Below are 24,879 nucleotides of genomic sequence, written 5' to 3'. Positions count from 1 at the left end.
CTATTATTATTGTTGTTAACATCCATTTTAATTCTTGACATTGTATTTCAAATTTCGGTTACCAAGTTAACTCTTTCTATCCTACCTTCTGACTTAATAGATATTAGATAATTCACAAATCAACTACAAAATCATATTATGCAAACAATAGCTACAAACGTTCATGAAGACAACAAGCATGTAGTGTTTCTAGCATAGTTCTAAAAAAAGACACAATCTAAAATGTTTTAATATACTATTTCTGTATTAAAGGATAACTATTTTTAATGTTGAAATCAAGGTGATATTTACGACAATCACAACAAGCACATTAAAGCAAATTCAATCTGGAGGGGAAAATGTTTTGACCGTCACACAGAAAATAAAGGTATTTTTTCGGAAATGTAATTTCAAGAAAAATATCGCTATTCAGGCCGGTGTTGTGCTAATAATATTAAAACATATCGACTGGTCAGTTCAAAAGGGAAACAACTCAAAATTAAAGTTTTGAGAAATCTCCATTTTAAAGTTTCATGGTGCTATAAAAATCTAAGGATCACTGAAATTACTCCAAATTCTGTTAATGATGTTTTATATTTATTATAAGTTTCAAGTTAGAATATGTTAATTGGTTTTTTTCACATTAACATGAAGGTTTAAAGTACTGTTTCCGGAAATTTTAAATTTTGAGTTGTTTTCCTTTTTAACTAGCCCGTCACTATATTCATAGAGGGGAATTTTCTTTCTCTGGTTGGGAATGAACACAGGAATGAAGAAGTTGGGAAAAAAAATCCAGAAGGGGAGAAATTTCCCGCCTTCCACCCCTCTTCAAATCGAAAACTAGGCCTATGAGTGCTGAAAATTGTACTGCAAAAATAAATAAAAGCGACAGAGTACTGTAAAATATAAAAATAACAAAAATAGTTATGAAAAATAAACGCAAACGCAATATAGACCTAAAAAAACACATTTCGAAATTATAAGAAATATGAAGTATTGATTATACGAGCTTATATCTACCTGAAGCCAGGGTACTATGAACAAACTTTATAAATAAGTTAGCAAGATCTATAAACTACCAAATAAAAGATGACGCGTCATTAAAACCCGGAGCTTGTTGTTCACCCACATAAGTCGTAAAATATACTTTTTCAAACATGATCTCAATGCGCGCCGATGACAGGACGAAGTTCTCTGGTAGATGGCAGTGTGATATCTGTCCGAGCGAAGCTCTTTGTCCTACCTGCAGGCATTACGGACCGCCATATCAGCCAGAGTGGCAGATAATCCAGGTAACACATTGGTGGCGGTAGTGTTTCCACCTTCCTGTCGCAACGAAACGTACTGCTTTCAGTTGTGAAACTGCGAGTAGAGTGTGAAAACGTGTTGATACAATTGTGTTTCAAAGAAGAAGCGAATATTGTGGTAAGTAACCATGGCGACAATATGTTTTAATAACAAAAACCTATCGAAAGTGTCACATCTTGTTACTTGATGATATTTTTAAGTGCGCAGTAATGAATCGTTCCCAAAAGAAAGTGGACTTTGTGACAACATTTCACGCTCTTCGTTCTAGTTTTTTTAGAGTTTGGTAGAATTTAGTTGTTAAAGGATTACGATTAAATTTATGTAGAATACGTATGAGTTTAATTTTTCTTATTGTATACTTCAGGTTTGTTCTTAATTGTTCTATTATCTTTTTATCTCCATGACGATGATAAGAAGATAATGGAATATGTACTTCGACGTTATCACAAGAGTGGGCAAATGAACTTACGACCCTTCATAATCTGATTCTGTCCACAGTTACTTATATGAAAGAAGAATTAGGCTAATGTTTTAATATAAATAATATAGCATACCGGTATATCTCTTTTGAGTTCCGATTTCCTTCGAGACTTTTCGATTGGAGATATAATTCAATAAGTAATTGAAGTCTCTCACTTAAACACTATATTTACATTCGTCACTTAATTTTACCACGTACGTAATAAAAAATGTTTAATAAGAAATACATTAGAACCGTTTCCGAATACATTGCAAAGATATTTTATTGTTTAAAATAAATGTCCATTGTTTTTCTTAGTAAAATTACGTCCAATTTGCATCATTTCAGGCTGTATTAATCTAATACTAACTACACCAGCTCACTAGCCTTAAGAAATCGCTATGTACTACGTACGAACACACAAATATAGAAAGACGGCATACGAAAATTTTTCGGTATATGGGGTAACGAAAGCGTGTATTTTAGTGAAAATGCCCTAATCGAATCTTTCTGCATTCGAATATTTCCGTTTAATGGGTAATAGTGAAAATATCAAGGAGTTAAAAAAATAAGTAAGCAGTAACAAACTGGACAAATTAATTATTAATGAGCAAATGTTGAAGCTTTTTTTTTACCAACGATGTGTGACGTTTCACTTATTTTTTTGTCTGATGTAAGAAAAACATTAAAGAAAAATTGCTAGGACACTTTACCAGTAAATTGTAATGTATTTTATTTCATTGTATTATTTCCGGACGAATTAACCATCGAACGTGTAGGAGAAAGAACTGTAGGCCTATCTATATTGCATGCTAGAAACCACATTTCCAGCCTGAGAGATGATGAAAACGAACATTTCTGTGAAAATATCGAAGTATATTTTTTACAAGTACCATTAAATTTCTCATTATAATGTGGTATAAGAAAAATTAAATATAAGTACTTACATACTCATTCATTTATATCATAAACCCCATGAGATCATTTCAAATCAAATATGAAATTACATACTATACATACGACATCAATGAAATGTTTACGATTTCATAAAAAAAAATTATATCTAAAATATATGTAAAAATTGGCACAAGATGTCGTTTATTATTTTTTTTCACGCTCTGTATTATATAACTATTTTTATAGAACACTGGCATAATAAATCAAAGCTACCTGATTTATTTCCAATAACTTTTTAAGTATGTAGCATGATGTGTAAAACTAAAAATTATAAACTTGTCATGAATATTCCGTACTTTTTTACACACATACCCACAGCGTTATTCAAAAGTCACGAAAGATTTAAATCCTGTAATTTTGTTAAAAAGTAAGTTTTTAGAAAAATAATGATACAATAAATTTTGCTCTTAAAAGAATGGGCTTAATTGTCATAGAAACGTTTGTTTCAAATATTATACCATTGTTGCTATGACAAATGAAATGAATAAACAACAATTCAAGCTGTTCTTGAGTTTATTATTATTATTATTATTATTATTATTATTATTATTATTATTATTATTATTATTATTATTATTATTGAAAATTCATACAAGAAAATTATGGTTTGTCCTTCACAAAAGCGTATTGGCCTGACCTTATTCAGTGTTACGGTGAATTATCTTTCTCTGCTCCGAACTCTTCTCCCGTTCACCTTTTCTTCCAGTGCATCCTTCAGTAGGCAGTCTTCTCAGTCAGTGACCCAACCAATAATTCCTTTTCCTCTTCCTGATCAGTAGCAGTGTATTATGATAATAAATTATTGAGCGAATTTTAGTTTTCTCCTTTAAATGTGCAGAAATTTGATCCGAACAAATGTAACTTTTCGTTCTGAAAAATAATTTTAAAATATTACATTTGTTCAGATCAAATTTCTGCACATTTAAAGGACAAAACTGCAATTCATTCAATCATGTATTATCATAATACACCGATCTCTTAAAGTGATTAAGCATATTGGGAATTAAATCAATGACTTTCCCAAAATATTCTATGAAATGTTTCATATAGGCCTATAACAATTTATGTCTCGAAAAGGAAGCAAAAACGAGCAAAATTGTATTAAATTTTTTTGTTTGAAATATCTCAAAGAATAATAATAATAATAATAATAATAATAATAATAATAATAATAATAATAATAATAATAATAATAATGACGATTTATATTTGTATATATAATATAATGCCACTATTTTACGTATTCACTCCTATGGTAAAAATGGCTACACGAGTTTAGCTGTGTTTTTAAAAGGAAGATTTTTAAAACGAATATTTGCATCCATAAACAGAATGTAAATAACTGTGCACGCGATTAGAGCCCCGTAAGAAGGAAAATTGAGGTAGTCATGGAAGAATGCCTTCAAGGAAGAGACCGCGGGGAAGAACTCGATTGGGATTCATTTATAATGCTGGAAAGATATTTAGAATTACTAGCATGCATAAACAATTGGTGAAATAACCTAACAACGGGAATAACACTATGGAAAATAGTTAAAAGCATTCGTGCTTTATAATTTAATGATTGTGATAATGATTATGATAACGATGATGATAATAATAATAATAATAATAATAATAATAATATTTATGATCAAAGGTAATAGGGTACAAATTTGTAAGTGTTTTCATTTTTGTATGACCATATAATAATAATAATAATAATAATAATAATAATAATAATAATAATAATAATAATAATAATGGTTTTATTTAACCTGGCAGAGTTAAGGCCGTAAGGTCTTCTCTTACACTCAACCAGGATTAAAACTTGCTTACATAGTTGAACATACAACTGGATAGAAATGAAGTAATTACAAACTGATATGATTTGGGTACATAATGAGATCAAAAGAGGCAGTTACATAAAAATTTACCTCGTAAAATAAAAATAAACATAGTGGAATACATATTAATGTTGTAAGAATCACACAAAAACAGATTATATATATAGCCCTATCAGTGGTTCTCGTACCCTTTTTCGAGGTCATTTTCATATTTTTTACTTTATATTAGAGTTTATGCGGTGATACGTAATAACTACTTTCTAATTGATTTACAAGTAGGAGAGACAGTTTATTTCTGACATGGTCTAAGGTTACACTTTAATTTCGTTCTAGTGGTTAAGTGGATAAATCGCTTTTTGATTGGTGTTGTGAACTGTTCCAGATATGGTCGGCTAAGTTCTTCTTGAACTCTCTTAAGTCCAGCCTAAAAGTCACTAACTATAGGTTATTTGTAACTGAACATTAGTAAATAAATCTGGGTTAATTTCTACAAATAATATGTTGTATAAAATTAACGTAAGAACATGTAAATTAGATTTAGTACTAACTGATATTGTCAGTAAAATACGTTGCAACATCGCGAAACATGAATGAAATTCATGTGTAAAGCCAGTTGGTTTTCAACTGTTTTGCCATTGAGAGAAAAAACAATCATCACCGCCTTCTGAATATGTGTTTCAATAAATCATGAACATTGGATTCAGAACATGATTTCGTTTTGTTTGTGGATGTAACTGAAGACGTCACTTTTGTTCATGTTTTTCTGCTAGAAATTTTGAAAATAGAAATCTAATTTTAAATTGTTTGTCATAGAGTTCAATGAAGGTATTTTTTTCTCGCTCGTGGAAATTTAGTATCATCAGATGAGATATCAGAATAATCAGAAACCTGGAAGTAAATATAGTAATTCGTAATTTAATTTAACAGCCATTCCAAAGTAATGGATGTAACACTTTCACGGATATTTTTACAAAATGTTTGTGTTAAGATAATAAATTTAAACCTAATATGTATGCATATAATATACAGGGCTTTCATTTCAAAACTTCCCAGTCTAAATAACTAATTATTTAAATTGAATTCGATTTAAACACAAAATATGTCAATTTAGATATTGAAGGGGAAGTCTGAAACCAGGCTTAATTGAATTTTAGATTTCACCCCCAGCCCTCAGCCATCCCCACTTTTAAATTTCAAATAGCATTCCTACATTTTTATACTTAAATATGAAAGAACATTCAATTTTATTTATACAGTTCATTTTTTTTGCATCTTTTGTTTTCTATCGTCACCTTGCAACCTGGATTATTGTTATTGTTGATTAGAGCTGAAGAGAACAAAGCTACAAAAATTTATTGAGCATTTCATGTAATAGTTGTGTTTTAAAATGGTGTATACCCTTCAAGGGAGAACATAAATCATCTTTATTGATTAAATTGAGGAAATTACACAAAACAAGCTGTGTTTTCATTCTACAATCAACTGATAATAACAAAAATACAAGATCCGAAAAAAAATAATGAAGTATACTGTATAAACAATTGAATGCTTTTTCATATTTAAGCATAAATGTGCCATTTGAAATTTCAAACTGGGGGAGGTTCGGGATGAGTTGAAATCTAAAATGCAATTAAGTCTGGTTTCAGACTTCCTCCTCAATATCTAAATTGACGTGTTTTTTGTTCAAATTGAATTCAATTTAAATAATCAGTTATTTAGACTGAGAAGTTTTGAAGTGAAAGCCCTGTATAAAAGAATGCTTTATCTAAAACCCTATACATATGTTCATTTATAGCACATCTACGTAGATGTAGCCCTGTATTTAGAGGTAATAAGTGTGGTAACGAATGTGACTCGCATGGAATGAATAGTGTTGCATGTTATTACAAACTGTAATATTTCTGCGATTCTGGTTCCTTCTACTGTATATAACAGTATTTTGTCTAGAGTTAATTTATGTCTGAAAATAATGGCTTTATTCTCGGAAGTTTAATTTATGAATTATTTAAGGGGAGGCAGAGGTGAAATTTTCGAACAAAACTGAAGAAAAAATGAAAATTTGGTTTTTTTCCATTTTTATTATTTTTATTTTGTTATTCCGATGTTAGTTTTTGATTTTTGCCCTTAAAAGTATGAAATTAAAACCAAGATAACTGTATTACTATATTATTCCCATAATAAACTAATACTTATCATTATTTATATACCTTCTCTGAACATATAAATAAAAAGAAATACTGAACATTTCTTACAATATGGTGCATGGAGCATTTTATATCAAACGATATAAAGTTTTATTAAATTTTTAATATTTACAGAACTATTGTACTTAGAAAGTTGAAACTTGGTATGTCCATTACTAATAACATACTTAGTATCCAACCAGGTGGCCCGGGTTCGAATCCCGGTCGGGGCAAGTTACCTGGTTGAGGTTTTTTCCGGTGTTTTCCCTCAACCCAATACGAGCAAATGCTGGGTAACTTTCGGTGCTGGACCCCGGACCCATTTCACCGGCATTATCACCTTCATTTCATTCAGACGCTAAATAACCTAGATGTTGATACAGCGTCGTAAAATAACCCAATAAAATAAAACTTAGTATCCATGATCAATTTTTTCAAACAAATCGGATAAATTTTGTGGATTTTGAAATATTCACCTCTGCCTCCCCTTAAATTTGAATATTTCTTGTTAGAGTAACGGACGTGACTGATAAAGGTAACGGATGTGACTTGTGCATCTGAAGCCTATTCAGATGTTATTTTAATCTTAAATAAAAGAATTTATAATTTATAAAACTATTTATTGAATTTTTATTTACCACAACTCAGCAATGCAACAAGTTAATATTTATACAACCAAAAATTCGTACTTGAGTTTAACTGAAGAGTAATTTGATGTCTTAATCTGAGGTTAATTTTATACAACTGGCCCTTAATCTGCCAATATGCGAAATTACATTATTTGCGATCTCGATGGTTTAATCAGACTCAAGTGGTTAGTATTCCAACCATTGAACCGGAGGTTCGCGGATTAAAACACAGCCGAGAGCGATGACGATAATAGTAATATACGTTACAAGAGCGGTATGTTGACGTTTTCATGTTCGAGGAAAAGATTGGAAAAGCGAAACGTAGTTGAGCTTTTTTAATTTCCGAGAACATGAAAACAAACATACCGCTCGTGTATCGTACATTATTTTGTGCGAAGATCGTTTATTACATACCTGAAAGACGAATTTCTAATTAGTTGCAATTAAATCTCCATCTTGGTTTCTGTTTAATGACGCCAACTTTAGAAAACAAAAATATCTATACTCCAGCAGGCCGTGATATAGCTACGTCTGTTTTTTTTTTCCCCAGTCTATAAATGCGAACTTAAAACAAACGGTAAGGTTATGTAATGATTTATTTTTTCATTTTAATATTTTAACAATATTATTTATATAACATATTGCAGTAATAACATCCGCATCTGGAGTCTTGTTGATTTTTTCACGGCTTCCTTAATGTTACATGTATCAGGAATACAATAGCTTTCGTGGAGTAGTAGACTTTACTTAATTTTTGCAAATATTTAAAAACAATAATTAACAGTGCAATTTAGGTGAAATTGCAGTGGTAAGTTTCCAATTTATAATTATTACTATGTTAAACGTCTCTAAAAATAATATGTTAAAAGCCTAAAGCAGTAAAATGAATGTCGCGCTTAAGCGGTAAGAGGAGGGAAATTGTTATGTGTGTTAGGTTGGGAATACTGAATGTGGTATTTCACACTTACCGCGTATTGGTTCTGTGCGGAAAACTAGCAAATACGCACGATCTCGCACAAAAGCTTTTGCATGGCTCACTCTGGGAGGGAGGTAAGAGTTAACGGCATTTAAAAAAACCCTGTCCCTTACAGAGGACTTAACACTGAATAACAATAATATCTTCATCTACATAAAATACCGCTCTGTACTGCCACCACGATTTCTTTGGCGAAACTACCAGCAAGACGCTGTTAATATCCCCGATGATAGAATAATGCGTGTTCATACTGACTATAATACAGCTTAAATATGACGTGGGCGATAAACAGAAGGCAAACATTTCCCAGAAACCTTCAATAAACCGTGTCTCGGAACTTCCATCACCATTACAATCAGTTATAACTCTGAAACCTCATGATAGAGAGCAGTGCGATTTTTTGCAGAATGTTCTACAACACTCAAGATTTTGTAACTTAATTTAAAAGTAATCATATAGCTTAATGGTGGATGGTGGTTGTAGAAATCAATGTATTGATGTCGATATAAAATAATTGTAACCAGCAATAATCTTTGCAAAGAAAATGTGACAACACCGCTTGACATGTCAAGTATTGATACGTGCAGAAAAGATATAGCCAACACAAAGTCTTCCGCCTGCGTATTAATTGGACGGAATTATGCAATAAGAGACCAAGCGCCAAAAACCTGTTTCGAGATATTGGCCATTGAAATAAATCCGTTTTTTTTTATAAAAAAATGTATGTAAGCAATATTATAATATTCATACTATTACAAAAACATAGCACAAATAATACCAAAAAAGGCTAACCGATTATTAATAAGTGACCAGCAGTTGAATTAATATTTCAAAGCAAAATAAATACATGAATTTTATGCAATAAAGGAATTTTTGCTTATAAATAGCAGCAAAATTCAGATATCGTATTCTTGATTTTTTCCGAATTAAATTAGCCTGCCATCAACAGATTTGTGCAAATATCTCTTTTTTTTTTTTCTTTTTTCAAATTGTCGGTTGGTCTATTATTGCGTAACTATGTCCAATTGGACGTTCGGACTATACTGTTCTGTGCGGTATGGTGCACTATTTTTCTTTACTGAAGAGAGCATTACAGGGATAATTTACTGTAGCATAGTCTACTTGAACAATATCTACTGCCCCAGGTGGAAGAGATACAGCCATCCATAATTTTCCAACAAGACGGAGTGCCCCCATATTAGTCTAATAATGAAGTTCGAGATATTTTGGATATACATTTTCCTGGAAGGTGGATAGGTCGTGGCGGACCAACCGCCTGGCCCCCGCGTTCTCCTGACATCATCTCCTTGAATTTTTTCTTTAAGAGTTACCTCAAGGATTGTGTATACAGTATATCAAACCTCTGTTCAAGATATTTTTACCCTTCGCAGAAGGATAACTGAAGCTATGCAAACTGTTGTTATTGATATGCTGCAGCGTTTATGGTGAGAAGTGGAATATCGTCTTAACATCCTGAGGGCAACCAGAGGGACATATGTTGAGGTGCACTGAATGTAAACAAAACTATGGGAGTTGTAGAACATTTTGCAAATAAAACTTCACTTTGTCGTGCTGTTCAGGCTGATTGTAATGGTTATGCGACTTCAGGCATACAGTGCACATTGACAAATTTCTGTTACATGTGTTAAATCTGCAAATCGTCCTTCCGCAGGAAGCTATTTAACGGATTTTTATGTGCATTAAAACCACATCACCCGTCCGACCACTAGTAGAATAGTAATATTTCATTTAATAGGTCTAATGCTTTCAAGTAGAATTTATTCAGCATTTAAATTGAATCTGGGCGACAAAAGGTCGACAAATTTTATTATAAAGTCTTGGGCCGAACTTACTAACTTACAACCATAGAAATCAAATAAAACATAAATCTAATCGACATGAATATCATACTCGAAGACAAAAGTCTACTTTCTCATTGACTGAGCCTAAATATCATACAAGTGTAACACTTAAACATGGTGCTAGTTTGGGACCAAGAATTTATAATAAAATTACAAACCATTTTCCAAACTTGAAATAGTTTAAAATTGAACCTTTTAAAAAAGAAATTTATGAAACTATTCATGATATATAATATTAACAAATGTGTGTATTTTTTATCTTTTTTATTTCTGTCGACTATATTCATGTTTTTATTGAATGCCACTAGAATAGTTTCTGATTGTCAATTTATATTGAATGTTATTTTTTCTCTTTCTTTTTTTCTCTTGTGTGTTAGTTGTCGGTCTGAGTTAAGTTAATTAGTGTATTTAGTAAACTGCCTTTGTAAATTTTATGTTATATTATTGGCTAAGACCACACCGTACACGAGCCTGGCTCTTACGGTAGTGGCCAGAAACATTTTTTTATTGTGTACTTTTGAATTGCACTCACTTTGCTTACTAGCTAAACAAATATATATATATATATATATATATATATATATATATATATATATATATATATATATATACAAGTCCATTCCTCAGAAAAGTATTGTAGGAATGAGTCTGTATTCTAAAGTGAACTTATTTTGTAAGAAGTACATTTTGAATTCATTCTATTCAATTCATTCTTTAAGTACTTTATATTTAATAATAATAATAATAATAATAATAATAATAATAATAATAATAATAATAATAATGAATGTTTAATTTTATTTAATTGTACTGTTTTCATCTGTTGTAATCTGTTCAAAGCAGCATGGAAAATATAAAACAAAGCTCAGTTTTTAAACTCAGGTCCACACCTGTGGAGTAACGGTCAGTGCGTCTGGCCGCGAAACCAGGTGGCCCGGGTTCGAATCCCGGTCGGGGCAATTTGCCTGGTTGAGGTTTTTTCCGGGGTTTTCCCTCAACCCAATACGAGCAAATGCTGGATAACTTTCGGTGCTGGACCCCGGACTCATTTCACCGGCATTATCACCTTCATTTCATTCAGACGCTAGATAACGTAGATGTTGATACAGCGTCGTAAAATAACCCAATAAAATAAAAAAAAATTAAAATCAGTGCTGAGTGTCTCGTATTTTTTTCTGATGTGTCTGGTATTTCACAATATGGGTCTTGTTGTTGCAACAAGATCTTGCATTGCAGGTGGCATCCTTGAGGCCCTAAAATACTCTTTCGTAATATGTAATAATGATTATCTATTGTAGAGGCTATGAAAATAGAAAGTCAAATAATATGTAGGTGGAAATGGCCGTGACCAGTTTAAGTGATAAGAACTATACCGGATTCACCTCCTTGTCATGGGGGAAACACGGTGAAAAATGTAAAACAGCTGTTGTGAATACAAATGAATTTGAACACGGAACTTCAGATGGAAAACAAAAAAATATTCGCTCTCCTACAGAGTCCTCTTTTTTTTTTTCATTTTTGTCCTTTGACAAGTTCCGGCTTCTGAAATATTCATTTCATTGTTTCTAAATATATTTACTTTCTTTGTATTGAACTGCAATGCAACTACAAAGCCAGTGGAAATAAACGATGCATATGGAAGGAGTTTTATTTCGTAGAATTGTTTGCCAAGTGTTCTCAGAAAATGCACGTAATATGTTACATGGTTTATTTCTTTCCAGTATTCCAATTAGGCTTAAGCTTTAAATGTCTCTTCACGAAAATTTAGCACCGTTGTTGTTTCATCAGCTGTCAGAAGACAGATTATAACGTCATAAGTGACACCAATAAGGCCTCATTCTTGAGGCAACTAAGCCAGAAGATAATGGGGTAGGGTGGCCAGTTCTTTTCCCCTCCATTGCTTACATCGCTGACTAGTTACATATTACAATAACCAGGCTTCAGACGTATACAAACAATTTATTGTTCTTCCTCTGACACATACCGTCAATTGAGAGGTACTGCTTGATACCTAATACACTGGTCAAAAAATAGTACATTATGCAACGAGCCTATAATGATAGTAATTAAGAAGCGAGTATGGATGGATAATTTTCATACGAGCTTCTTAATTACCATTATAGGCGAGTTTCATACGACTTTTTATGCTCGACCATATTTCTAACTTGAAATTATTCATTTTATTTGTATCTAACTGACCTTGAGCAATACCTCGTAAATTGTGAGATGTGCGCAGACGTGAAAGTATTGATTTTTTCCGAGGAACAGATGTCCACATTGACCTTGATAGCCTATAAGAACCTACAGAGTAAACTAAATATTAACTTTGATATAACATTGAAATTAAATTAGACATTGAAAAACGAGATGACAAATTGAATTTATTTGAATATTATTTACAATTAACGCTAATTATTATAGTAACAGAACATAACCTTCTGCGACAGTATTGGATTTCCAGCCTCCGTGACTTTTCGCTAATTCTCTTTCGATTGCATATCCGAGAATAATCGATACTTGCGGTTTTATAACGGTACAAAGCTGACTTGTCATTGGCTGAGGTTTTATAACGATACGAAGCTGACTTGTCATTGGCTGAACACCTGTACTTTAATGAGTAGGTGTACTTTAATGACATGTATTAAAGGACTGCTACCAGGTGTATAATTACTACATTTCGGCATGGTCGAGCATAAAACATTGTATAGTACAGAATTTTTTATTTCAGATGTGCCACAGATTTCTATGCATTTCTATTACACATCAATTGCTTAAAGAAAAAACAAATCAAATTGTGAACTTCTAACATACATAAAGAAAAAAAGAATTGTCTTAATTAGCAAAAAAAAAAAAAAATCTCATTGATTTCACAAAACAAAACAAAAACACATCTTGAGCCAATTGAATAATGTGTGTGGCCTCCACGAACTCATAGACATCCCTGGACACGATGTGGCATGCTGGAGCCAGGTTATCTAATTCATTTTGAGGAAAATTGTTCCATTCATGTATGGCAACTGGTATCAGATCCCTTATGGTTTCTGGAAGGTGTGAACAATCCTTATTTTTATGTCCAAGAGATGGCCTAATGCATATTATGTTATTTATTACAGAAATTATATTAGGTACTTTATTTACATTGGGTATTAAATAACTATGAATGAGAGTTAGTTACAGTATATATGTTTTCCCGTGTCTGATGATAAAATAGCTACAAGTTTAAAGATTTGGACAACCCGTACACTGAACAGTAGCTGGGATAGCAATGGAGGTGGGGGTTTGTTTCGCTTGAGTGGAGGCACTGCTGCTATGCGTTGTCACTTATGAAAGCGAATGGACTATAGATGCATGTGACACAAATTTCCATTATTGTATGTTCGATAGACGGTAATAAAATTAAGTGTAATTTAGCTTAACACCAGTAAAAACATTAACATTAGCAATAATAATAATAATAATAATAATAATAATAATAATAATAATAATAATAATAATAATAATAATAATAATCATCATCATCATCATAATCATCATCAAATACATAATGGTTTAGGCCTTTAGGCCTGTTTCATTTCCAGAAAATCAGAACTGTTCTCTCCATCTCTTTCTGGGCCTGCCAAGATCCCTTCTACCAACTGGTTGATACAGGAACATCTGTAGAGGGGTGCGGTTTATGTCCATTCTCATCAGATGTTGGTACCACTGCTGTCTGGAAGAGTCTATGAAGTCAAGAGGACTTTGTATTCGTAACTCTTCACGAATTTCACTATTTCTCTTCTGATCTTCCAATCTGTAACCAGCAAGAGGTCTTAAAAATTTCATCTCCGCCTCCTCTTTCTTCTACGTTGTTGCTTGGTCAGTACCCAATTTTCGGCTCCATATGTTAACAATGGTATCGCCATTGTCTTATAAAACTTCTTGGTCTATATGTAACATTACACCCTAGGTAATTAAAATTTGAAACCTGTTCTAAATTGAAATTTTCGTTCGTTCGGGTTGAGATCCTGTGAATCCGAAAACTTTGTTTTCTTTGTAGATACCTTCAAATTGTAATCGGAAGCTATTTTGTATAAATAATAATAATAATAATAATAATAATAATAATAATACAGAAATAAAAACATTAGCAATAAATAATAATAATAATAATAATAATAATAATAATAATAATAATAATAATAATAATAATACAGAAATAAAAACATTAGCATTAATAACAATAATAAAAATAATAATAATAATAATAATAATACAGAAATAAAAACATTAGCATTAATAATGATGTCGGTGAAATGTGTTATAGAGTGTCAGTGAAATGTGTTATAGTGCCACTACAGGGAGTGAGATGAGAGTAAAGTGAAAGACTATTGAAACTTATGTAGGGCCTATACATAATTATGTAGGTTGTATTGTAAAATTAAGTATTTTATTTATGTTTTATTATTATTGTGTTAAATTGTATTGTGTATTCTTATTGTATTGTGTATAAAATTGTATATGTATTGTAAAATTGTATTGTGTACTGTAAATTTTATTGTGTATTGCTTATCATTTTATTGTGTATTGTTTATATTGTGTATACTACTGCCACCGGGTGCTTGCCCACTTGCAGTGTAAGTAAGTAAATACACAAAAAATACATTAATAATAATAATAATAATAATAATACATAACTTTATAATAAAGTTTAAAACCGAATATATATTATAATTGGCATAAATACTTAAACAAATATTATATCAACGAAAATTTCTACACTCTCTATTTTTTTATCAATTCGAACATTGTTAATAAATACAAATTAGAAGTACAATATTAAATTTAGTTTGCTTAAAAGTATTGTGTACCAGAGGAATTCTCTGTGTTAAAATTGAAAACTGTGAATAAGGTATACGTGCAACAAAAATTTGCATTATTCTATGTTCAATAGAAGCTAGTAAGATAGAGTATATAGTTCTTTTTTAGCACCAGAGGGATAGGGCGTTCTGAACTCTCTTAAAGCTGCGCTTAGTATGCCTCGATCGAGGAATACGCGTTTTCCATACAGCTGCTAATGCGATGAATATCTCTAGCAAGCCTTCCTTCTCGAACGATTTGGGGCCGAAGTCCCATTATCATAAATGTAACACGTGAAATGACCTGGGGAAGACTTAATGACCGGTTATATCTCACTGATAAGGGCTCTATGACAGGTGCGACGAAGACATTACTTCCTTCAGGCTTGCCAGTCCGTAGCCAGAGAGTTTCTTCGAAATGAGGAGCCATTATTATTTTTGACGTAAATACGTCTATGGAGGTGCGATTCAACAAAAATATTCCGAAACTTAAGTCGTGTTACCCTTCAAGCTTTTGTTAAAACTAATATAATATGCTACTAAAAGTAATGAAATAGATCTTTTTCTCCATTTAATTTCTCTGATGCTAACAATAAAAACAATGACCACTACTGTGGTGTAGGGTTGAGCATGCTGGTCCCTTACACAGAGGGCCCGGGTTCGATTCCCCGTCGGGTTGAATTTCCTGGTTGAGGTTTTTCAGGGTTTTTCCCTCAACCGTAAGGCAAATGCCAGGGAAATTGGGGCCACAACATCCCTGAATATCACCGGCCTCATTCATCACCGAAATTATATTCATAACAAATCAGTAATACATACACAGTCGCCATATAGTTCACAACAATAGAACCAGTCTCAACAATAGTACACAGGCCTTCGGATTTCACACGCAAGATTAACTCGCGATAATTATGCCCAAAGATGTTAAAGCGAGTATAAATAACAGCGAAAAAATAAATAAAAACAAATCAATAACTACAAAACCCTCAAACACAAAAATATCTTCATACTACCACAGACTAGTATATACAGTCACGAAGCTTGAGTTGATGAGTGTACTACGAACAATAGACTGTGCAGGTACTATTTCGCATTGTCTGTGATGAGGCGATAGTAGCGATCCTAGTGGTTAGCAACTATCTATGGATGCATATTTTCTACGTATTGAGCTTCGTGACTGTATATACTAGACCAGGCCTGCACAAGGTTTGCGCTCTCCGAGCCGGCTCACAGCTCATGAGCGGAATGAAGATATTAGCTGTGCTCTGTGTAAGGGTGGACTGGAAGAAGGGGTGATCTCGTAAAAATGTACACAAAAGGAAATACAGTACTATTACGAGTGTTTATGAAATGAATTCCCGTTCATGTTTGCAAAGCTATCGTTGACTATTATTAATTAATAAAGAAATATTTATTTTACAGAAATAATAGAAATTCTATAGCTACTTAAATGTAAAATATCATTTTGTTATATTTTTATTTATCAGTACATCAAAACGAGGTTTTATGCTGTTGGCAGCTGAAAGGAACAGTAGCCTACTGATCGTAATGAAACATCAGTTACAGATGTTCGATGTCTGCCTTTATTAAGTTGATTATAGAAAACAGTTGCTCACAAATATAAATGTTGAGCCAAACATAGGAATCATTTTCAGAGCCAGCCTGTGTAATCGTGGATATTATTGCTAATGTTTAGTCTTGTAAAACTCAACCAGGCTAGTAGTATTATTAAAACGATCTTTGGCCCTTAGGTCACATTGAAGATCAATAAGTTCGAGCTGTAAATCGTTAAATGTTAAATGTTACGTTCCGTCTTTTAGATTCCTCCATACTGTACTGTAGCAGTAGGTAAGTAACGTGAAACAGTTACTGAGAATAGGCCTACACACTGCACTCCACTAGATAAGTGAGTGGTCGTTTCCCTCTCCTCTACCTATAGCAAGTCTATGTCATTCTGACGTATCTTCCTCTCCGTTTCGGCGAGCGGTAAACACAGCTCTCCCGCTCCGAAGGAGCGCGCGCGCTCGTTGAGCGCTGTTTGTGCAGGTATGTACTAGACTGTGATACAACTTCATGTCAAAGCCACCTATATTTGCAGTAGCTCTGTTTCCACTACACAATGAAGCGAATTTCCACTCCCGCGCGGCCTTCAATTGGGCCCTTTACTCTCGTTTTCGTTTGGCTTTCAACTTATGTGGTCTTTTCTGAATCCTTGCACCCTTGCCCATCCATCCCTCTTAGTACAGTTCGCCGGTCGCGATGTTATTTTGCTCCATATTTCTTGAACATGTTTTTCAGTTTAATATTCAACCATTATATTCATATGCATATGTTAAACCAAAAACCATATGAAGAGTACAAGAGGGAAAAAAAGTCAAAGTCACAATTATCATAAGGGTGATGTCATCACCTAATTTCCAAGTTAAATTAGCCTGCCACCAACAGATTTGTGCAAATATCTCTTTTTTTTTTTTTTTTCAAATTGTCGGTTGGTCTATTATTGCGTAACTCCGTCCAATTGTATGTATGCATCTGAAGTCTGACTATAGTGTAATATATAGCTAGTCGGTGATGTATGCAATGGAGGGGGAAAGGGACTAGCCACCCTACCCTATTATCTCCTGGCCTAGTTCCCTCATAGGTGGTGTCCTTCTTAGTATCACTTGTGAGGTTCAGACCTATCTTCGGACAGTTGACTAAACAACAACACAGTGTTGCCAACCCGATTCTTAAAAACCGGCTAAGATACAATGCAGAAACCGCTAAGCTGCTATATTGTCAATGTAAAATAAAATTATTTTACCATTATGAGTGTTAAAAAATCCGCTAAATCCCTATCTGACCAGTACAAATTTCATAAATTTTACTCGCTAAACTAACATTGAAAAACGCCAGATCTAGCGGAAAACCCGCTGAATTGGTAATACTACAACAACAACAAACTCTTAACTTAGGCATAGGACTACACATTTTGTTTAAATATTAAATTATTAATAATAATTTAATACATAGACTAATGTTTTTAAACATTTCTCCGTGAAGATCGCAAAATATGTATCATTATAAGGACTCTTTTAAAATATTATGCAATTATGAAAAAAAATCCAATAATATGCAAACACATGCATTATAAAAAATACATTTTCTGAATGGTTAAACATTGCTGAGTGCATATATTACGATGTGCACATGTATTAATCAAACAGAAAAAAGTTATTACATAACTACCCTAGCCTTCTTGACGTTACATGTGCTCTGTGACTGTCACGAATGACGTAGGTACTTAAGACGTTCAGTTTAGTATTTCACCGATAAGGCTGAACGCTCCGTCACATAATTTTCGTCATCAATGCCATTTAACACAGTTGGTAGAATTAGGTTTTCCCCGATTCAGTTACGTGGGGATTCTACTGTGCCCTTGTACTCCGTACACGCAATTTTCTTATGAAACAAAAGAGGTTGTAAAGTGGAACTGAAAAATGGGACGGTCATATGTAACAAGTAAGTTAACCTACATCTTCTCAGATCACGAAATATGGCAGCCATTGTTATGTGTAAATATAAAGGTGGGGTGGAAACAGCGATATTCGTGTGAGAAGAAAGTTAAAGAGGAAAGCATATGAAAATATGTGCTAAAAGTAGGGATCAAAACATCATATAGGTATGCAGCAATTGAAGGATCTTTTGAAATTAATATAAACAGCTAAACCTGACCAAGTGGATTTCATCTGGCACACTATAGAAACGTTGATTAAGGTGAGCTTGTAATGTAAGGATTTTCGAAAGTAATGCAAATTGCGGCTTAAAATTAATAAAAAATGGTTCGATTTAAATTCACTTGTAATTAATAAAGATAAAACAATAGTTATCCCATTTTCTTTAAATAATAAAGGTAATAAACCAATTTTATCTATACTACAAATTAAAATGCATAATTCTGATTGTTCCGATATAAATTGCAATTGTTCAGTTATTAATGAAGTTAATGAGGTTAAATCATTTAAAATGGAATAATCATATTAATTATATTTGTAATAAATTACGTAAACATTATGTTACTTTGTTATTCTGAGAAATATTTTGTCAGTTAACTGTTTACGTGTAATTTATTTAGCATTATTTCAATCTATATTTACGTACGGTATTATAGGTTGGGGTGGAACTTCTAAATCCAACCTTTATCCGTTAATTTTACTACAGAAAAAAGTATTACAAATTTGTTTAAAAAAGCAGAAAGATTACCCAACTGAATTGTTTAAACATTTCAAAGTTTTCAACATTAAACAAATGTATTATTTTATTTTATTAAAATATTTCCATAGAAATTTTAATAACTTTGAAAGGTATATACATATATATAGAACTAAAAATATGAATTCTCTGCGTTTGTCTGAACCAAAATGTAAAACCAATGCAGCTTTTTATCATAGCATGAGTCAAGGTCCCAGATTATTAAACAAATTTTATTCCAATAATATTTCAAACACGAATCCTCTCCAAATTAATAAAAAATATAAAAAATTATATTGGATTTATAGTTTGGGTTTAAACATATTAAACACTATTTAATCTGTATTCACTCTCAATTTTAATTTTATTTTTGTCTGTATTGGAATTCCCTCCTGAGCACGAGTCTTATTCATTCAGGAGTGGGCTAGCTTATTTTTCATTGTATTTATTAATTTGTATTCATTTCAAACTTACTAGCAATAAACAATAAATAAAAAATTAATTAATTAATTAATTAATTTGTCATTTAAGGAAAAGAATCTATAGGAAATCTCTTTTCTCATATTATTATAAGTGAGCCTTGATTTCCTTAACATAGTTTCATATCAATGTATGAATAAATATAACATTTTCACTTTTGCCCTTTATAGTCACAGACATAAAAAATGCAGTATTGTAAAGAAAATGATATATCTTCTCTCAAGAGTATTACAGAATCACAAATCTTGTCTTAAATGAAAGCTAAAAGACTGCAAATCATTTTTGTTTGAGATTTTTAGAAAATTAATTTTTAATATGTTTATATTACCACATTACCACATTACAGACCATATTACCCCATCCTTCCAAACTCTAAACTGGTTACGGCTTAACGAACGTAGAAATTTTCATTCTCTTGTTCTCCTTTTCCAAGTCCTTCACACCTCTACACCTACCTACCTTGCCTCCCGTTTCAGTTATCTATCATCATATCATAATCTCTTCACACGCACGCAAAATAGCCGCATACTAGCCATACCAACACATAAGACATCATCGTATTCATCATCATACACAATCTCGCTCTCGCGCTTATAGAATACCCTACCCAGTGACATCAGAGACTGTCGGAATTTAGTAGCGTTCAAAAGCAAACTTATTTTCTTACTGCGTAGAGTAGGTTTAATTTTTACTTAATTAATAAAAAAAAGTTTATCTCTTCTTAACTTTTACAATAAACTGTCTAGCTTTTATTAATCAGTTAATCTTTCAGTACTTTGATTTTTATTGTATTTGTAAATTTAATATTAATTGTAATTATAATTGTAATTGCGTTCTTAATATTGTAGTTGTAATCCCCTGGTAGAGGGGCAGAGAAGGCCTGATGGCCTTATCTCTAGGCTACCAGGTTAAATAAATAAATAAAATAATATTTATTTTGCATTTTTATGAACAGAAATAAAAATTGCACACCTGTTTTTAGCTTATTCTTTAATTTGCAATTGACAATTTCTTCTTACAGATTATTCATGTATAATGTGATAATGCGCCCTGAAAATTTTATTCAATTATCTCTATTATTGTCTGAAATAGCCTATTACATATTAAATGTACGGCCAATGCACTTGAGAACTTATTGCCACACAAAAACTCCTTCTTACAACAGTCTTTATATCGTTTAATAACACACGAAGGCTGTTCACAAAAAAATGTTACACTACAGAATATTTGCACATGTTGCGAGATATCTGGAACACCTGCGATGACCCTCTAATTCTTCAGTTGTATAATTTAATTTTTTACTAACGCATAAATACTATTTTCTTAAAAATTGCATAAGAAATAAAAAATAAGATTCATTGCCTTAAACACGTCTCAGGAAATAAGTTGAAGTTATAAATTTAAGCTATCACGTGTTTCCATTACCAGTCTGGGTAGCGGAATGGACGTAAGACAAGCGTTTTTAAAATTCTAGTTGCTGCAGAATGATTGCTTTTACGAGCAATCATTACATCCTTGTAAAGAACAGAATTAATTAGTTGCCTTAATGTATCTGTCAACTACAGATGTTATTTAGTGATCAATTGCAAATTAAAAGATGGCAATGACTGGCAACGAACTTCTGCCAGTTGTCAGAACTATTCATAGATTTATTATTCTTCTACTGTTTTATTTACTGTTTCGATCTTTTTTTTCGATGGTCAATCTAAATTTCTTTTTCCATTAATGTTTTTAACGTGTATAACATATTTCAATTGTCATCACCAGGGAGCGAAACTTAGTGCCCAATGGGAGAGAGGAAAGTGGTTTCAGTTTAACTGTGTTCTACTGTGTACAATAGAAGGCGTCGTGGGTCATGTCCCGTGGAGCTACTGCGCCTTAATTGTTCGCTGTTTACTTGCTTTGTGTTGCAGTCGACGAGTAACTTTTTTAATTGGTTATTTTACGACCCTTTATCAACTGCGACGAGTAACTTACATCATGGGCTAGAGACCACAGAATTTCATTATTATTTTCGAAAAAAAAAATCGTGATAAAATATTATATTTCGTTTTTTATTGCTAATTAGTTGTAAGATAATCGCAGTAATTTCGTATAAATTGGAAAGCGACTTTTACGTGAAAAAATAACCCTATATGTGACTAGTTGCAGGATTTTTCATTTTTTTGTTTTTTTTTGGGGGGGGGGGAGGGGTTCAAAAAGAGGATGAAATACGGAGCATTTAAAACAATTCATGGTTCTAGGTGCTATAGTTTCTAATATATTACTTATTGAATATTGACATTACATTATGTACTATTCGAGAAAAATGCAATTAAAGTTTTCACTTGTTTTCTTAGCAACTGTAAGAAAGATTTAGGTATTTAAGAAGCACTGTGTAAAACTACGTCCTAGTTTAGCATGTAAAAAAGCCTACAGGTAGCGCAAGATGTCAAGACATAGAAATGCAGTTTTTACACCGCAAATTCGTTATTTTGTTCTCCTGTAAAATTTTCTTTCACTACTTTAGGTCCTTTTTCGCACAACGGGTCAAATATTATGTATTAGGCGTCAAAATAATGATTAAAAAAAGTTTCATAAAACAATTTATTCTACATATGCATTAAAATAAAACACAACTTTATAACACTGAGAAAATACATTATTTGTATTATGTAACACCTGCTGTTTTTATTTATCGAAAGAAAGCACAGCAGAGGTGACAATATTATTTTCTTTCATTCTGTGCCTACAGTCACTGACATTTAAATTATACATTGAGAAAAAACCTTTCTGCGTCAACAGATGCACATTGAAACCACATTTCAACACAGCAGACGTAAATTCAGGATAATTAAACATGAGAGCTCGTAATGCTTCAGTCACGTCAACTTTAACATTGTAAGTGTTGGATGATTGTTTCAAAACTACTTCTTTCAAATTAACAAATGCTACATTGCAATCAGTACTTTTTATATCCTTGAAGTAAATCATTGTTTTAATCCTTTTTGTAAGTACATTAACATTATCAACACTTACCTGTACAATATTTTCTGTGCTGAATAATTCATTTAAATTTACAAACAATGAATATGAATTATGTAACTCGTATTTTTCAATTAATTTTCTGAATCACTGACATGCTTAATTAATTCTTATATTAAAGTCTTTTAAGTCCAAACTGAAATAGTTAATTAATTTGCCTACCGACTCCCCTACATTACCAGAAATTACTATATTCATTCTACGTTTCATATCATTTTGCGAAAATCTGTGGTCTCTACCTATCCCTCTCCACCGCTGAGATGAACAAAATTAACTGTCGCTCTCGGTCGCTGTGTTCGTTGCATTTGTCTTTCGAGTCTCGTCTCGTCGTTCTCGCGCGCTTCGAGTCTCGCTCATCATTCCCGATATAGCATTTGGTCGGCGTGGAAAGATTTCGTAACTTTGAATAACATACATCATTGAAATAAATAACATTATAAATGTTTACAGGAGACAAAAAGACAAAACAAAGCAGTATCTTAGTTGTCAAAATGTTCTGGTTCTATTATAATATGATATTACCTATGGTTATCAGGGGCGAATACTAGTCACGAAAGTTAGGCTTGCTCTTTTATTCATAGGGGAAGAAAGGATATAATAATTCATAATTAGTAAAAATAATCAGACCCACATAAATAATTTATTTTATAATTATGAAATTATTATGAGTCATGGATCATATTCGTTTATCAGATGTAGAAGTTCGATATAATATAACAAACATGGCCAACAAAACAGTTTATTTAGTTTTTTCAACCCTGCCAACCAATGCACATTGTTGTATTGAGCTGCACTGAACGAGCGCACATATTCTCTATAATGTCTGTCTTCTCTCGAATACTCCTTTGGGAAAATGGATTTAATAATAAGGTTTCAATAACACACAATTCCGAAGTCATTGCAATACTTCAAATTAGTGTTTAAGAATTAATAATACATGCAGCAGCTAACACATGCATTCCGCTCATACAATTACATTGCACTCGCAAATCACAGCACATTCCCGCCGTCAATACTACTCTGTGTAACGTTAAATAGTCGTTGGTGTAGCTCTCGGACCAAAGCTTCAAACTACACATAACAGAAGCATGTGCGCCTAGGACGGACTAAGGAGGAAGGCACTTGCGCGCGCATCATATTCTCGCTATTTCTACGTCTTTCCTGTAGCTCTGAGAAACGAGCAAGCGTTGCGATACTTGCGGTATGCAACCTGCGGATGGTATTACGCCTATACAGTATTCCAAAAATCAAAATAAACTTTAATGTACGTAATCCCATTTTGGAAATACACATTCTACGAAAATATTGGGCTTGCGCAGCAAGCATAGCATGCCCTGAGAAATCGCCCCTGATGGTTATATATATATATATATATATATATATATATATATATATATATATATATAAATTTTCATTTCTAAGAAATATAAAACATAACGTTAATATCTTTTTACTTGAGATTGCACACTTGATCTCAAACATATGAAAAGAAAATTCCTAGCATTTTAATAAGGGCCTAGTAATTAAATAAAGACTGGGGAACGGATTATTATACATTAAAAGGTAGAGATGATGTTTCAAATAGGCTACTTGATTGTTTATAGGCCTACATGCCAAAGTAGATAAAAGTTCAGTCAGGTATAAACAACTGTGGCATTCAAGGCTGCTTGACGTTCGGGACTTCAGGAGTGATCAATCTCGACTTTCGAAACACTCACAAGCAGTCTTTACGTCAACGACGCGATGTATACAACATTGTCGTGCGGGTTTTCGGCTTTGCGGCCGCTGTTAGTCTTGCTTTCTCGATCGTTGTTCATCTCTAATGACCAATCACGCGCAAGTAAACAAACCCGTACCCTATATACAGCAAAGTTGTTTCATGGGGCAACAAGTTTCGCTCCCTGGTCATCACTGAAGCCAGTTCATCGTTCCACTGTCCTTCTAGATTCCTTTCTTGTATACAGTTTTAAACTACATCTTTTCAAGTTGTTCTCTGTTTTTGTCTCTTCCAGAGGTCACCACTTACCCATTTTGAAATCTATTTTGGTAGCTTAACCTCTTCCATGTCTCTACTATCGTAACTGCTGAGTTTTGATTACGGTTGTGAAGTCGCTGTCTGTAAAAACATAC

General features: G+C 32.5%; 1 protein-coding gene across 3 annotated transcripts in view; it reads left to right on the top strand.

The window, feature by feature from the left end:
* Gp150 (glycoprotein 150) overlaps nt 1-24,879 on the top strand; it is a 163,755-nt gene that overhangs the window by 47,109 nt on the left and 91,767 nt on the right. Inside the window, exon 1 of one of the 3 annotated variants that reach the window (XM_069819159.1) lies at nt 1,243-1,404. The exons of 1 other annotated variant lie outside the window; for it this stretch is intronic. The gene's annotated coding sequence lies outside the window, so the exon portion shown is untranslated. Of the gene's footprint in view, nt 1-1,242; nt 1,405-24,879 lie in introns of those variants that run through there. One more of the 3 variants, XM_069819156.1, reaches the window with a different exon arrangement.

This window comes from Periplaneta americana, chromosome 2 (assembly GCF_040183065.1).
Source record: "Periplaneta americana isolate PAMFEO1 chromosome 2, P.americana_PAMFEO1_priV1, whole genome shotgun sequence".
Taxonomy (NCBI): domain Eukaryota; kingdom Metazoa; phylum Arthropoda; class Insecta; order Blattodea; family Blattidae; genus Periplaneta; species Periplaneta americana.
The sequence above is the reverse complement of the archived record's forward strand: the minus strand, read 5'-3'. Positions and strand labels throughout refer to the sequence as shown.